Source organism: Balaenoptera ricei, chromosome 6 (genome assembly GCF_028023285.1).
Source record: "Balaenoptera ricei isolate mBalRic1 chromosome 6, mBalRic1.hap2, whole genome shotgun sequence".
NCBI classification, from domain to species: domain Eukaryota; kingdom Metazoa; phylum Chordata; class Mammalia; order Artiodactyla; family Balaenopteridae; genus Balaenoptera; species Balaenoptera ricei.
The window spans coordinates 109848051-109865148 of NC_082644.1; the positions used below are offsets into that span (position 1 = coordinate 109848051).

The window sequence follows — 17098 nt, forward strand, 5'->3', positions numbered from 1 at the left end:
CTGTGGAGTTGGGTTTCCAGTCCTGGTCTCTCCATACATCTACTGCTTTGGAGTCTGGAAGGAAGAGTCCTGGGAACCTGTATTTTTAACAAGCTCCCTAAGTGATACTGACATGCATGCAGCAGGTGTTAAGGGTTGAGAAAAAATATGAATGAATGAAATGAATGAATGAATGAATTAAAAAATGAACTTGACCTCAGCCAAGTCCCTTCCTCTCTCCAGATGCCTACCCTTCGTTAAAATAAAGGTGCTGGATCAGCCTGGTGGTTTTCAAACTGTGTTCCAAAAAAACCCCAGAATCTCCCAAAGTCCCTCAGAGACACAGAGAGGAGCTGGAAAGGCTGAGAGAACAGCACTCTGAGCCCCAGCCACCCTTCTCTAGATCATCTCTCCTTTTATCTCTTTGCTGTTTTGTTTGTAGTAAAGGTTCCTTGGCTTCAAAGAACTTTTAAAACCACTGAATTGGATGATCCCCAAGAATCCCCAAGGAGAAATTTAAAAATTTCTTGAGGGCAGCAACTTATCTTTGGTGACTATTTCTTGAACAAGTACGAACAGAACATAAGGCTGTTTATCAGAAGTAAGTTATTTATTTTATCATTATATTTTAAAATCTTTTGCTGTGGCCCAGAAATCAATGAGTGGAGAAAAAGGAAATGTGGTATAACAACACAGTGGAATATTATGCAACCTTCAGAAAACGTCGTTGAGGAATAGTTGATACAATGGAAAATGAAGTGAGAAAATCAGATACAAAATTGCACAGAGACTATGATTTACACTACGGATCTTATACATCAGAATTACTGGACATGTAGGGCAGTTCCTCAAAAAATTAAACACAGAGTTACCATATGACTCAGCAGTCCTACTTCTGGTTATATACCAAAAGAACTGAAAGCAGGGACTCAAAGAGATACCTGTACACCGATGTTCAAGCAGCATTATTCACAATAGCCAAAAGGATGGAAACGACTCAAATGTCCATCCATGAGTGAATGGATAAACAAATGTGGTCTAGACACAGAGTGGAATGTTATTTGGCCTTAAAAAGGGATGAAATTCTGACACACGCTTCAACGTGGACAAAACTTGAAAACATTATGCTAAGTGAAATAAGCCAGACACAAAAGGACAAATATTCTATGATTTTACTTAGATGAGGTACCTAGAGTAGTTGAATTCATAGAGACAGAAAGTAGAATAGCAGTTACCAGGGGCTGCAAGGAGTGGGAATTGGGAAATTATTTGCTTAATTGGTTTGATATGATGGAAAAGTTCTGGAGATGGACACTGGTGATGGTTGTCCAACTTGTAAATGTACTCAGTGCTACTGAACTGTACACTCAAAAAGTGTTAAAATGGTTTATGTTCTATTTTACCACAAAAACAAAACCTAGCTTCACGTGGTAAAAGCGGTGAATTCTGTGCAATGAGATTGTGGCAAAGTGATTACTTTATTCTTTCCACTTCTCTGCATTTTTCAAATGTTCTACAATGAGAATACGCTACTTTTAAAACCAGACAAAGAGCGGGGACTTCCCTGGCAGTCCAGTGGTTAAGACTCCACGCTTCCACTGCAGAGGGGACGGGTTCGATCCCTGGCGGAACCCTGCCCGGGGAACTAAGATCCTGCATGCCGAGCGGTGAGGCCCCCCATAAAAAACCAAAAACAAAAAAAACAAAGCCAGATGAAGAGCGATTTAATTAAATAAAACTAGTGGTTCTCTGGTACTTTCCCAAGATGCATTGTTGTCTTTTATGTAAATGTAAGCAATACCTTCTGTACTTAATTAATAAAAGCAGCCAAGTTCAAGGATGCCATCTAAAGAATACACCAAGCTGCTCAGTCAAAATAAACGACAGGCACAGCAGTCCCCCTTTCTAAGGCTAGTTGTTCTTGTCTATATTTAAATAAATTTCAAATAAAAAAGGAACCAAAACAAATCCTCTAACGAGCCTCCCAAGAAGCTGTCTGGCTTGGAAAAGCTCAAACGCAAACTGAAGAGAGAAAGAAAAATGGGGAACAGCTGGTGTTTTTTTAGGACATTAACTCACTGCAGCTGGGAAAGTGACTTTGTCAGTGAATTTCTATCCCTTCTGCTTCTGGAAAACGTTCTCGTGTAGAATGAATTCAGAATCCAGGAGAAGCTCACCATCTGCATTCACTGCAAATCCACTTCCTCCAGCACCTCTCACCCCAGATAAATGTCGAACAAAGATATAAAGACTATTGGTTTGAAGGGCAGCCAATGTGTCTGCCGGCCAGGGTGCCCTCTGCCCTGGGCCGTGTGGGTCCACCTTCCTGGTACCTGGGCCCTCTGCTCCAGGCTGGCTCAAGGGCAGACAGACCAGAAGGTAGCCTCCAAGATGAGCAGGCTGGGGCTGCCCCTGGAGTGGCCCTTCCCTGGCTATGTGACCTTAGGCAGTGTCCTTCCCCAGCCAATGGGCAGAAGGGCACCCACCTTGCAGGGCTGCTGGGAGGGTTAAGCAGTGCTGCTTGTGTGGAGTGTCTACTGAGATGCTGGATGCACAACAGGTGTTCCCAAGCTTCCTCCTTTATTTCCTATAAGTTCACTGTCCAAGACACATATGTGTCTTGGTGGGGCATTGGTACCATATGTGATTAATGCTGACTGGTGGATTATAGGATTACAGTCAAATGATGGGGTGGAGAGAGGCTCCTTCAGACCTGGGGCCCAGGGCCGGCCCTGGAGGAGACACAGGAGGGAAACCAGCAGTCCCGCTGTCCTGGGTCTCCCTCCCACATTGACTGGCCAGCACGGAGCCCTTTCACAAGAAGGCTGTGTGGGGTCCACAGAGCAGGTAGGTGGGCTCCATATTACAAATGGAGAAACAGGGGCTCAAAGAGGCTAACTGTCTTAGTCAAGGTCCCACAGTTCGTAAACAGCCAGTCTGAGGGTTTTCTAAAATTCCCTTGGCGTGAAAGCAGAGGGGGGTGGGTCCCAGTACTTTCAGCTCTGTCACTGACTCACTTGTTTAGTTAGTTGTTTATCTTCTGTCTCTTTCCTTTAAAAAAGTTTTAAAGAACTTGGGGGTGGGGGAAGAGAAAGATTCTCTGGGGCACTAACCTAGATCCGTCTCCAATCTCTGGGCTTCGGTTTTTTCATTTATAAAATGAGGCACTTCCTGCCTCGGGACCTTTGTACGTGCTCTTCCCTCTGCCTGGGACACCTTTTCCCACCCCCCTCACACCCGTTTACCCCCTCCCTCCCTGTCCTTTAAGTCTCAGCTCCAACGTCACTTCCTAAGGGAAGAGTCTTATTCTCCTTGTAGCTTCCCGTTCTTTTCCTTGAGGGCAGTGAACACTCTTTGGACATATATGCATGATTATTCGATTAATATCCACCTCCCCACCAGATGGAAAGTTCCTTGTTAATCAGCATCAGGCTGAGAGGTGGCATTCAATGGTATTTGTTGTACGTTGATTCAAAAAACAGTTCTCCTCAGGGCTCTGCCAGCAGCCAGCTCTAGGATCTTAAGAAAGTACTCTAAAAAGAGGGGATATATGTATTATATATGTATAACTGAGTCACTTTGCTGTACAGCAGAAACACAACATTGTAAATCAACTGTAATCCAATAAAAATTAATTTAAAAAATTATATTTGATTGCCCAAAAAGTTCATTTGTGTTTTTCTGTAAGATGTTATGGAAAAACCCAAACGAACCTTTTGGCCAACCCAATAGTTTCTTAAGTGGCCCAAATTTTCAACAATAAAGTAATTACTAAATATATTATGAAAACATTTATCCAATAAAGCATTACACAGTTAAAAAAAAAAAAAGAAAGTACTCTTCCATCCCCGCCCACTTCCACCCCAGTCTCACGTTCTCACCTAAGCAACCTGGAGAGGTGAACTGGGGCACCGACTAAATAGATCTCTGCCAGCTCAGCTCACACATTCTATGATTGCATTGTCTCAAAAAGAAAAAACAAAACAAAACAAAAAAACCTAAGCCAAACCAAACCCTAAAACCAAAAACCAAAAGCCAGGGTGATTCCAGCATCCTCTATGACCTAGGCCAGGTTCTTACATCTGGGGGCCCTCAGTGTCCCTATCTACAAAATGAAGCATTTAGGCAAAATCTTCCAGCTCTTTCCACCTCCAACTATTCTAATTCCCGAAAGGAAGGCCCCGCCCTCCCCTTGCCCTTCACCATGGACTCTACCTCAATCCAGGCTCACAAACAGGAAATGTGACATCCAGGAGCGGATGGGCCGCTTGTTTCTCTACAGCATGGGGGGCTGGCGGGGGAGCAAAGAGTCTCTGAACTTTTCCAACTAACGCCGGGACTCCATGCCCAAGACCTTTCTCAAGCAGTGTAGGCAGAGGGCACTGTTGGGGTCTGGCTGGGCCTCCCATGCCCTCCTCGCCCCGGCGTATCCACAGGGGGCCCCTGCAGCACAGAACCAGCAGATGAGCCCTCTTGGCGATGTTACCTTGTAATTGTTACTCTGATGCTTGACCCAAGGTGGTAAAACCCCAGGACAGAGCCGAAGGTGGCGTGTAGGACTCCTGGGCTCCAGCGCAGGCCCTGTGTGACCTTAGGGAAGTCCCCACCCCTCTCTGGGCCTGGGTTTCCCCATCCATTGAGGGAGAGGGCTGGATTGGGGGCTATGCCAGCTCCCTGCTTGCTCTGACATCTTCTTTATGAAGGCTGTGCGCGGCCCTGATGAAGGGCCCCATCATCTCACCCGTATCTGAGTCCCAGATCTCTCCCCTACCATGTGGCCCTGGGAAATTGCTAAATCTTTCTGTGCTTCCTTGCCTCATTTATAAAACGGCTTTCTGGGTGATGAAAAGGCAGGGCTCCTGTAAAGCTACTAGAACAGCGTCTGGAGTAAGTGCCCAGTAAGCGTGAGTTGTCCCTGTTTGATGAAATCTCTGGTTTCTGAACCGTTCCCCTTCCCAGTTTGCCGACTGTAGAAGGGGCAGGCAGAACCCAGAGAGCCCTACTTGCCCGGAGTGGCAATCCACATCCAAGCCCCATCCCTCCGGGAAAGCAAATCTGAATCTCAGTGTGAGCCAAGCACCGTAGGAAAAGGGAACTCTGCAGGGAAAGGCAGAAAAACCTACGGTGCTGCCCCAGAGCAGATGGACTGGGGGCATCGGCTGCTCCCTGGGGTTGCTGGGCACCAGAGAAGGCCTCCAGCTGCGCCCAGAGTCAGTAGTAGAGGGAAGGTCCCGGCCCATCTCCACCCTGCCCTGGAGGGGGACGACCTTGTGGAGGAGGGCAGTGAGATGCAGAAGAAGATGCGGATTGGGTTTATCTGTTCCTACTTCTGCCCGAAACCTCCCAGGGAAGAGGAGGCTGGATTCAGTCATCTCAGCCTCAAGGGGAACAGGGAACAGAGAAGGGGTGAGGATGACTCCCTCGGACAGCGCAGCGCTGGTGGCCTCTCCCCTTGGGGACATGGAGGTGTGGGCCTCACCATCTCCCTCCACTCCTCAGGGACCCAGGGAGGGTCCTGAACCCCGCCTGGCCTCAGTGTTCTCACCTGCAAAGGGAGGAGACTCCAACACCTGTTTCCACCAGCCGCTGTGAGTCTCAAAGTGGGGCTGCAGACAGATGCTGTTTGTTCCTCCACAAGAGGGACAGAAATTGAGAGTTATTCACGTTTACGGTATTTTACCAAAGGACCGGTCCACGGGAGACCAGAAATAAAGGAAGAAAGAAGGGACCGGTCTTTTACCTCACTGTCCTAAGATGTAAAACATGATGCAGGAGACACGTAGGGTCCCTGTTCTGCCTCCCTCCTAGGGCTGCCCCACTTGGCTCCAGTGGGCTCTGTGTTCCAGGTGGAGCTATGGGCGCCCATCCTGCTGGAACGACTCACCCAGGCAGACTTCCCTCCTTCACCCTAGAGCATTTCACCCAGCTGCAAATGCCACAGGCCTCAAAATATCTGCTGCCCCTGAACAGGCAAGGCCTGGCTCTCTCTCTGCACAGCCCAGAAGGCTGGGCTGGATGGGGCCAGTCATGGCAGCTGAAGGGAAGCCATGTTGCACTCAGTGTTGAAAGCTGTCCTCGGAGGAAAAGAGTAAAACCGACGGTCCTAACAACCAGTGCACTGGCTTTTCCCCTTGAGGATGCTCAGTTGAGAATCCCTGTTTGGCTGCACTGTGGGGAAGGGACGCCTTTATCAGGTACAGAGACTTTTTAGAGCTGAAGGGAACCCTAGGGGTCTCTGCTCAAACTCTTTTCTTTTACAGATGAAGAGGCTCAAGGAAACATGCACCCTTTTGGGATTAACATACACACACTGCTGTATGTAAAACAGAAAACTGACAAGGACCTGCTGAATAGCACAGGGAACTATATGCAGTATCTTGCAACAACTTATAAGGAAAAAGAACATATATATATATATCTGAATCACTTTGCTGTACACCTGAAACTAACACAATTGTAAATCAACTATACTTCAATTAAAAAAAAAAAAAAAAGATGCACTTCATAGCAGAGGCAGGATTTGAACCCTCGAAGGGTCCTAGCCCTAGGACTGCTCGTGCAGTTGATCCATGGTTATTGAGGGTCAACTACACACATGCAGTGTTCTAAGCACTGGGGATTTGGCGACAAACCACCCAGGAAAGTCTTCTGTTCTCACAGAACTCACATTCTAGTTGGTAAACAAATACCCAAAATCAATAATTATAATTAACAAGTCATTAAAGACATAATTTCAGGTGGGGAAAAGGGTAATAAAGCCAATAAAAAGGCTGGCATGTTAGAGGCTGCCTGAGGGTAGGGGAAGCTGCTGTTTGGGGAGATGGCCTACTTTCACTGGGTCCTCTGGGGTCCCCAAGGACCTCCCAAACCAGTTGCATCCTGGAGCTGGCTCATGCTGGCTTGCAAGAGCCAGTTGTTAAATTTTCAGGAACTTGGCGAGCAAGTTGTTAAACACAGCCATTATTAAAAATTAAATTCTATAAACTCACAACTAAGTGAATTACAGTAAGATCAAAGGTAATCATCAAAACTCATCACTTCCTAATTGTTTTACTACATGCTGTACCCTTGAGGTTATTTACATCTGCTGTAGCTAGACATAGTGGAAAGTACTCTACAGCAGCACACTCCCAGTTCCTCCAGTGGTGGCTTGAAACTGGTCACAGTGGAAATATTTATACTATGGGAATTGGCAAATACCATGTATCAGGGCTTTCTTTTTTCTTTTTTTCTTTTTTTGGCCTGGCCATGCGGCTTGCAGGAATCTTAGTTCCCTGACCAGGGATCAAACCTGTGCCCCCTGCAGTGGAAGCGTAGAGTCCTAACCACGGGACCACCAGGGAAGTCCCTGGGCTGGTCATGAAACATTTACCAGCATACCACGGGCTCCAGCTCTAATCCAGGCCTTCTGTGTTTGTGGGAGTCTGTTTTTCTGGAGAGAGTGTACAGTGGTACAGCCCAACCCTCCTGGGGCTGTGTGTGAGCACGGTGGCTACAGTCCTGTGGCCATGAACTTCCCTCTTCCTTTTTTAAGGCTTCCACAACGAGGAAGCGAGTCTGGGATCTCTAAACAGATCTGTCAATTCCTGCAAAAGAACTGCTCTCTTCAACAGTATTTAACGAGGGTCTGTAAGATGGTGATTCATTCATTCCTCTGGTTTATTTTTGATAAGTTAAATCCTATCCTAAGTATACTGGGGAGGTAAAAATTTAAAGGAACACCCTGCAGAGAATCTGTTTGTGTAAATGTGTGTGGTCACTTCTGAATTCCTCTAGATTTTCGTACGTTGGGTTTCTTCCTTCGAGAACATAACTGTTCTGATAACGGCGGAGTGAAGTTACTATTCTACCAATAATAATGATAACAGTAGCTGCCATTTACTAGCACCATGTCAGGCACTAGACACATAGGTTATCTCTTACATCCACACCAACCCATTTTACACATGAGAATGTTGAGGTTCAGGGGTTCAATAACTTGACTAAGGCCAGGCTGCCCCTCTGGAAGTTCCCCAGAACACTTTTCCCTCCCATAGCTGTGGTCCTGTGACTCTCCTTAGACCTGCAGGATTCTGTGACACTACTGGACCCCCTATCTCTGGTGACTTTGGAGGATTTTGTGACTTCTCAGCTTAGCGTCAGGAACCCTCTTCCACCACCAGAGGAGAACAAACCAAACACTCGCCCTGGTCATTCATCTGCACCTGGAATGCAGGAGAGTGACCCAGGCCTGGTCACTTAGCAGCTTTGCGTCATAAAGAAGTAGCGCTAAGGTTCAGATGGCAGTGAAATGTTACAGCAGCTCCAGTGGCAGCAAAAGCTACAATTAGCTCCTGTTGGGAGACCCTCACTGTGCTGTCTGATGTCCAACCTCTACTGGTTCTGCGCAGCTTGCTTTTCCAGCTTCCCCAGGGATACTGTGAGCAACAACAAAAAGTTCTTCCCATGCATGCCTCCTCTGCCTCAGTGAGCTATAATCTCCCTTGGCTGCTTGCAGCCATGACTTCTGACCGGTACCTCTTCTCAGGTGCTTCTTAACATACCAGCCGCAAACATTTACTAAGCCTTTTCATGCCAGGGAATGAATTCCTAAGCACTCAATTTGCACATGAGAATATTAATTCCCCCTTCCTCTGCACAGCTCTGGTTAACATATGAAAATAGAGTTTGCGATAAAAATACCAATCTACAGACAACCACCGATCAACCGAGAGCAAATCCAGACCCAGTCCCTGCTCTCCGGGAGCCATATTCCCCTTAAAGAAAACCCCGCCCTTGATTTTGCAAAGTGTCTTGTCGTTCCCCACGGATGCCAGGCAAGTTCCTCTCAGAGACAGCTGGCCGGCCACTTGAGGGCTCGTGGTTTCCCTGACGGAGGAGAAAGGACAGCTGCGCTTCTGCACGCAGATGTGACCAAACACAACCTCACCCCGCTGGGCAGCTGACCCATTGCCCCAGGCTCGCTCCCTCCTCGGTGTCGCTCCAGACACCAGGGCCATCTGGATTCTGGAACAGCCATGGGGAAGATCAGGATGACTGCTTCTCAGAGCCTCTTCCCTGTGCCTGAAATACTCTTCCCTCTTCAGCCTCTAACTCCTGCAGGCTGCAGTTTGAAGGTCACTTCCTCAGGGAAGCCCTTCCTGACTACTTGCCCCCGACAGCTACAGGCCCCTGTGACCCTCCACCCTGTACTTCTCCTTCTTGGCTCTCTCTGTGCACTTGGTTGTTTAATGACTGTCTCCCAAGCTAAATTCTACCTCTGCACAGGCAGGGATTGTCCCTCTCTGTTCACTGCTAATCTCAGGTGTCTAGCAGGGCACATAGCAGACGCTCAATAAATTCTGGATGCTTTAACAATGAGTGAATGAAGTTCTGGCAGCTCAATGAATGTTGAATGAATATGTGATTCAAAGCACGAGTCTTGGCAAGAGGTGTATCTTTTAGAACCACAGCTCCTGGTACCCAAACTCACAAATGGGGGCTCAAAACTTGATCCCTCTGCCCAAAGCAGCTGCTTCTCCCTCGCACATTTTTAGTTTGAATGTTCATTTCCTGTCGGTTTGGACTTGTCTGCGTTTTGTTTAACAGCAGATATTGCTCAGAGAGAAATTTGCCAGATCATAGCCTTGTATCATTTTGTTGACAGAGAAACTGAGGCTCCGACAGCTCCTGCTGCTGGCAGCACCAGCTTCAGTGGGGCGAGACCAGCTCACCTTCAGCCCAAAGCTCTTTTTAGTGTCCCTCCCACCCCCCCATATGGGGCCAAGTCCAGGGCACGTGAAGCAAGTCTACAGAAGACAAGAACACCCAGACTGGGATGGAGTTTGAAACTTTTATTAAGAACTAATCATAAGGGACTTCCCTGGTGGTCCAGACTCCGCGCTCCCAATGCAGGGGGCCCGGGTTCGATCCCTGGTCGGGGAACTAGATCCCACACGCATGCCGCAGCTAAGACTTCGCACGCTGCCACTAAGAGTCTGCATGCCACAGCTAAGACCCGGCACAGCCAAATAAATAAATAAGTAAAACTAATTACAAGACCTTACCACTCTCCAACCTCTTGCAGCTGCTACTTTTCGCTCTCTCTGGCTAATTTCGGGCTGAGCCAGGCAGGAGCCCTCAGCTGGGCTGGGCATGGATCTGTACCCCAGCACCCTGGCCCCCCTTCAGAATCACCTTCACTCCCCCTGCCCGCAGCCCACCAGAGTCTCCAAGCCAAACTAGGTTTGGAGTCAAGATTGGGCTTTCATGCCTCAGTTCTGCCACTTCGTTCTTGAGAGACTTTGGCCAAAAGATCAAAACTCTAAGCCTCAGTTTCCCCACATGTAAAATGGGGAATAATTCCTGCTTTGCCGATTTCACAGGGCTTCTGTGAGCCTCAAGCAAGGTGGATATACGATCTCACTTGTCTAACTGTCCACTAGCGTAGGGACCTCTAGTAAGAACAACTCTACAGTATTTTTCCGTTCCCTCCAGGGTCTTGCGATAAACCCATAGCCAGCCGACCTCTTCCAGGGCCCAATCCTCTATCCGTCCTCTCAGCCATGCAACCCTCTTGACCACATCCTTCTAGAAATCCTTTCTCCCTCTGCCTTCCCAGATGTGCTCCTTCTGTCTCAGATCACTCACTCTTCAGTTAGGACCTGGCCCAAGCAGCAGCCCCATGCTTTCTCCTGCCCTTCACATCTGCCCACCACACACGGCCTGAGACAAGCACTGCAGGAAGGACAGGCCCTACACCAGCTCCCTGGAGAACGCCTGGGTGCGGTTTCCCCCGGGACACAAAACGTAAGCACGCTGCCTTGGGTCCCCACCCTGCTGCCCTCGCCACCTCTCCTTTAGGAGACTCTGTTTGGCAATAAAGCCAGAGCCCAAGTCCTGGCAAGAGCTGCAGCCTGACCGTAGGCAGCTGAGGTCTGTGGCCTCCACGCCAGGGTTGAGACAAGGTGAGCAGATTAGTTCCTTGGCTGGAGATTTCGATGACATATTTTTACTTCCCCTTTTTAGAATGGCAAGGACTTTTATTTATTTATTTATTTAGATTTTTTTTGATGTGGACCATTTTCAAAGTCTTTATTGAATCTGTTACAGTATTGCTTCTGTTTTCTTTTTTTTTCTTCTCATTGCTTCTGTTTTATGTTTTGGTTTTTTGGCCGTGAGGCATGTGGGATCTTAGCTCCCCAACCAGGGATCAAACCCGCACCCTCTGCATTGGAAGGCGAAGTCTTAACCACTGGACTGCCAGGGAAGTCCCTGCAAGGACTTTTATAAATAATTCTGAGTTAAGTATACTAAATGATGACCCCTTTGCCGTCAGTCCACAGTCCAAATGTACATTACTTTTTGATTTCCCAGACTGGCCTACATGTCCTCCCTCTCACAGGACTGAGGGTGAAGCTTTTATCAGCAGACCTTTCAGCCCAGGCTGAGAGGGGAGGTATTTTGCCCTGGGTCTGACAGGCATTAAGGGTGCAAACTCAGGCAGTGGGCCTCCAGAGGCCACTCTTAGCCAGCAGCGTGGGTCAGGTAAAGAGCACGGTGGTCATGTGCACGGTGTGCTCCAGCAGCTTATAGTCAAGGAGCGGAGGAATGATGACATGCGACAGAAGGTATCTGGGGTGTGTACTGCAGGATGCCCAGAGACCTGGGGGGGAGGAAGGGGAATGCCTAATTCATGGGGGGCAGGATGAAGAGATTGCCATCTCAGAGAGGGTGATGGTTAAGCTGGGTCTTGAGGGATGAGTGGGAGTCTGTGAGTAGGTTTGTGGGGCTCTTGAAGGATGAGTAGGAGTCTGTGAGTGGGCTTGCGGGGGAGGCGGGGAGGGTGTTCTAAGCAGAGGGAGCAGCATGGGGAAAAGCCCAGAGCGGGTTTCAGGAATTGCAGTGGTTCCCTCAGGCTGGAGCAGAAGTTCCAAGGGGTGGGGTGGTGAGGGATGAGAATTTCAAAGACCTTGGATGTCACCTCAAGGGATATGTGCTTTATCCTGAGAGCAGAGGGGAGCCTTGGAAAGATGGAAAATGCCAATCAATTTGGTGTCTAGAAAGTGGACTTGGGCTGCAGGGAGAGGGTGTGCGGGAGGGTGCGAGTCTGGAGCAGAGAACAGGGAGCACACAGCAGCAGGGTCCGGGTTGAAAGAGCTGCACGCCAACTCAGCAGGGGCAGTTGGGTTGGGGGCGGGGGGGGATGACGATGCTTAGAGGGATATAGAGACTTGAAAGGCCATTGCCATGCTTGAGGAAAGGGGAACAATGGTACCAAAGAGCAGTGTGATGGGGATTAGTTTGGAGAGATAAAGATAGGTGGGGACCTGTGTGAGGGAGTTTCTAACAAATATATGTGGTCAACTGGATTGCTGTTCCCAAGTATCCACTCCAGGCCAATAGGTAGAGGACATATATCTCTGTCCCATTGACTTTGGACTTGGTCATATGACTGGCTTTGACCAAAGGAATATGGGTAGAAGTGATCATGAGCCAGTTCAGAGACTTTAAGAAGCATCACATCATCTCTTTCTTCCTCCAGCTCTCACCATAAAATAACATATACCAGGTAGAAGCAGCAGCTTCAGCCTGGGTCCTGGGAGGAGAAGATACAGGGAGCAGATATTCTGTCTGGCTGACACCCAGAGCAGACCTACAAAACCATGCAGTTGCAACTGCCCTCCAGTTGATGTGTAGTGTGAGTAATAAATAAACCTTTTTGGTCATAAACTACGAGTTGGGGGGATGTTTGTTATACAGCAAAAGCTAACTGATATACACTATATATATGAGATGAGAAGGAAGCAGGTGGTGAAGAACCTCACACCTCATGATTAGGAGTTGTCCACATGGAGAGTCAACAGAGAATTTTGTAGGTGATGAAGCTTCTCCATCTTTTTTCAAAGCCAACCCTCCCCACTCCCTCCTACTCCTTCCAGCACCTTGCTGTATTGGCCACCCCTTCCCTCTCCTGGACTAAACCCTTCACCTGAGCCTATATCTCACTTATCTTTTCCATCCTAAAATCCTTTTCTTCACTGTCTTCCTCCAACTATAGCTCAATCCCTCCTCTGACTTTCTCAAACAAACTTCTTCAAAGAGTTGACTCTACTCAAGAGTCTAAAACAAAAAAGACAGACAATACGAAATATTGTCAAGGATGTGGAATAATTATATCTTATACATTGCTGTGGGGATGTAAAATGGTATACTCTATGACCCAACAATTTCACTTCTAAGTGATAACAAATGACCACAAAAGATTTCTACGAGAAATAATAGCCCAGGGACTTCCCTGGTGGCACAGTGGTTAAGAATCCGCCTGCCAATGCAGGGGACACGGGTTTGATCCCTGGTCTGGGAAGATCCCACATGCCGCGGAGCAACTAAGCCCGTGCGCTACGACTACTGACCCCGCGTGTCTAGAGCCCGTGCTCCGCAACAAGAGAAGACACTGCAGCGAGAAGCCTCAATGAAGAGTAGTCCCTGCTCGACAAAACTAGAGAAAGCCTGCACGCAGCAACGAAGACCCAGTGCAGCCAAAAACAAAAAAGAAAGAAAGAAAGAAATAATAGCCCAGATTGGATATAACCCAAATATTCATCAACAGGAGAATAAATATGCAAATGATAGTATATCCATAAAATGGAATACTACTCAGCACTAAAAAGGAAAAAACTACTCATATACACAATAACACAGGTGAATTTAACAAACATCACGTTGAGTGAAATAAGCCAGACGTGAAAGAGACACATAGTATGATTCCATTTATGTGAAATCCAGGAGCAGGCAAAATTAATCAATGGTGAGGAAAATCAGAAAATGGTTGCTTGGAAGGGCAGAAGGAAAATTCATTGGAAATGGGAACTTTCTAAGATGATGCAAATATTTCATATCTCATTTTGGGTGGTGGTTACATAGGTGCAAACAACTTTCAAAACTTGTTGAACCCAATACTTACCATCTGTGGATTTTATCATATGGAAATTATACTTCAGTTAAAAATTAGGAAAAGAGGGCTTCCCTGGTGGCGCAGTGGTTGAGAATCTGCCTGCCAATGCAGGGGACATGGGTTCGAGCCCTGGTCTGGGAAGATCCCACATGCCACGGAGCGACTGGGCCCATGAGCCACAACTACTGAGCCTGCACGTCTGGAGCCTGTGCTCCGCAACAAGAGAGGCCGCAATAGTGAGAGGCCCGTGCACCGCGATGAAGAGTGGCCCTCGTTCGCTGCAACTAGAGGAAGCCCTCGCACAGAAACGAAGACCCAACACAGCCAAAAATAAATAAATAAATAAGTAAATAAAAAATAAAAAAAATAAAAAATTAGGAAAAGAATAATTCTAAAGTGTCTAGAAAATAAAAGCTAAAATAAAGACAATGTACAGGGCAGAAAACACATTCAGTTCAAATATATCAATAATTATATTTACGTTGTGAATGCACTTACGTTAATGTCCAGCCTCCCCCTTAACCCAGCCCCCCTTTCAGCCATTCTCCCCTCACTGTTGCCCCCATCTCAATGACATCTGTCCATTAGCCGTTTTCTAGCCATCATGAGAGATGATGTAATGCAAAGAGCAGAAGCCTTAGAGCCAGACAGAGCTGCTTTCAAATCCCGGCTGCAATTTAGGAGCTGAGTGTCCACGAGCAAGTTACTTGGCCTCTCTGCACCTTCATTTCCCCAACTATAAAGGAGGTTGACGATACTTGTTGGGCTGGGCTAAGAAAGGGGCAGTGTGCTGATTAGATTAGTTTCTGGGGAACCTAATTCTTTTGACCTCAGCCTGTGAAACCAACTTGCATGTGAAAGGCCCACTGAAGGCCTGGAAAAGCTCAGAGGATGAGACTCCTGGGCTTCTTCTCCCTCAAGGGTAGGGAGGCGGCCCCGGGGCCCTGGAGTGAGGGTCTAGGCTGGTTGGTGCTAAGAGGTGAGCCGGTGGCTCAGAGCCACCAGGGCCAGGAAAAGGCGCTGCTGACCTAGGACTAAGGAGACAGGTTTCCTGGCTAGGCGTGGCCACTGGCGGATCTTGCCCAAATCACTCTGCACACCTCTAGATTTAGTTTCTCCACCAAAGATGGCCAGATCAGACTGGATCTGAAGAATCTGATACCAAAAACAGCCTCTGGGGTTTCCTAATATATAGAAGAGGCAAAGGCAGAACTGAACCGGTTCTGTCTGAAAGAGGGAAGGGAAGGACCAGAGCCCTGCCGCCTAGGCTCCCCTCCCCCACCATGGTGCCCCTTGAGCCAGGACCCTAGGCTTCTCAGGAGCGAAGTTTGAAATCTCCCTGACCAGGTAAACCCTAGGGACTTTTTCAGCTCTGTCTTATTCAGTCATTGCGCACCTGTTACATGTAACAATAACTGGGAATCTGCACCTGCCCCCCAGCCTGGTAGGGGAGGCAAGGTACACCCAGAATTCACTCCGAGCAAGGTAGAAAGTGCTGAGTGTAGCCAAAGAAGCGCAGAAGTACAACAGAATATCCACATCCTTCTCCTACGTACACACGCGCGCGCCCACACACACGCACATACACAGCCCCTTGCCACTTGGCATTTCCTTACTCACTGCAGTATCTCTATTTCGTGGTTATGGAAACTGAGGCTCTCCCTGGGAAATGGTTTCGCAGCTAGGAGGCAGCGAGGCCAGGGCTCCCCCAACCCTCACCCCGTACTTCCTGTCCCCTGAGACCCACCTATTTCTAAGTAAATGAAGGAGGCAGCAAGGCCTGCTCAGCGGCCAGAAGGAACGCAAACGACAAGCAGAGCTACAAACGCAGCCGCCGGGGTCTCGGGTCTCTCCTGGGGGAGGAGCGCGCTCGCTGACAGCCTCCGCGCCTCCCTCCCTCCCTGGCCCGCGGGAAGACTGGGGAATCTCAAGTCGCTCTGCTTTCTCTCTTCGCGCGCTGACATTTTTTTCCACTTTACTGTTTCTTGGACGCCTTTCAAGAGTTTGTGCAATCATTCTGTTTAGCTGTTTTTCTGCCATTTTCAAACGCGGAGTGGTGTCCCTTTGAGTGGGAACGTGGTGGTTTGAAGACCTGAAGGGCCCCCTTCGCCTCCCATCACCCCGATGCAGCAGGCCTCGTAGCTGCCAAAGTTACAACGTTTGAAACTTTCCCAGTGCTGGGCGTTGGGTTGATCCTCGTCTCTCTGAGCTCCCCGACCTCTCCCGCTCCGTGCCCCGGCTCTCGGGGGTTCCCGCGCCCCTCACTTCACCCTCCCAGGCTCCCCCTTCCCGGAGGCATCGTCTTCCCATCTGGTCCTGGGCTACGGAGCCCTTCCCCCATCCTGCTCCATACACGGGGGCAGAACCCTCTCTCCTTTCGAGACTTCCTCGGTGGTCCAGCCCCGAGCCCCCTGAGCCTGCCCTCTCCCGCCTCCACCTCGCGAACCCCGTGGGAAGCCCACCCCGCGGCCCTTCCGGCCGGAGTCTGGAAGGCTGGGCAGAGGCAGCGACAGGGACAGGATGGGAACAGAGACGGGGTCGGAGTTGGGCGCAGTGGTAGCGACAAGAACAAAAGCGGGGACACAGGCAGGGCAGCAACAGGGCAGGGCCGGCGCGGTGGTCCGTCCTCTCCCCGCGCCGCCCTCACTCGGCGCCCGCCGCCCCGGGCCGGGCCGGGCTCGCGGCCTCTGGGGGGCTCGGGCGGCGCCCCGCGGGACCCACCTGATCCGCAGAAGCTGGGCGCGCTCGGGGCTGGCCTGCGCCTCGGCTCCCGGCCCCGGCGTCGTCCTCGGCTGCCCGAACAGTCGGCGCGCTGCCTCTGCCCGAGCCCGGCTGGGCGTGCCGGGGCGGGGTGTGCCGCCTGCGCTCGGGCCGGCCGGCCGCCGGGCGCTCCTCCGGGGCGGCGGGCAGCGCGCGGCGGGCAGGGGCGCGAGGAAGCGGGTGGGCGCTGGGCAGCGGGCGGCGCGCTCCCCGCTCGGCCCGGCCCGCGGCTGTTTGTGCAGAGAGGGTCCCGCCCCGGACACCGCGGCTGGGAGGCCGGGCGCGCGAGTGCGCGACTGCCGGTGTGCGTGTGTGTCTGGTGGCGGGGAGGCGCAGGGGGTGTTTGTTTCATTTTCACTCAGGCAGAAAAAAGCCTGAAACCAGCAAAAAAAGAAAAGAAAATCCCTGGTGACGGTGGCTGGG

At 49.6% G+C, this 17098-nt stretch overlaps 1 protein-coding gene across 3 annotated transcripts in view; it reads right to left on the reverse strand.

The window, feature by feature from the left end:
- The window catches only part of GGTA1 (glycoprotein alpha-galactosyltransferase 1 (inactive)), a 63317-nt gene extending 46527 nt beyond the window's left edge, over positions 1–16790 (reverse strand). For all 3 annotated transcript variants that reach the window (XM_059925521.1, XM_059925520.1, XM_059925519.1), the window contains exon 1: positions 16637–16790. The gene's annotated coding sequence lies outside the window, so the exon portion shown is untranslated. The remainder of the gene's footprint in view (positions 1–16636) is intronic.
- Between the last annotated feature and the right edge of the window lie 308 nt (positions 16791–17098).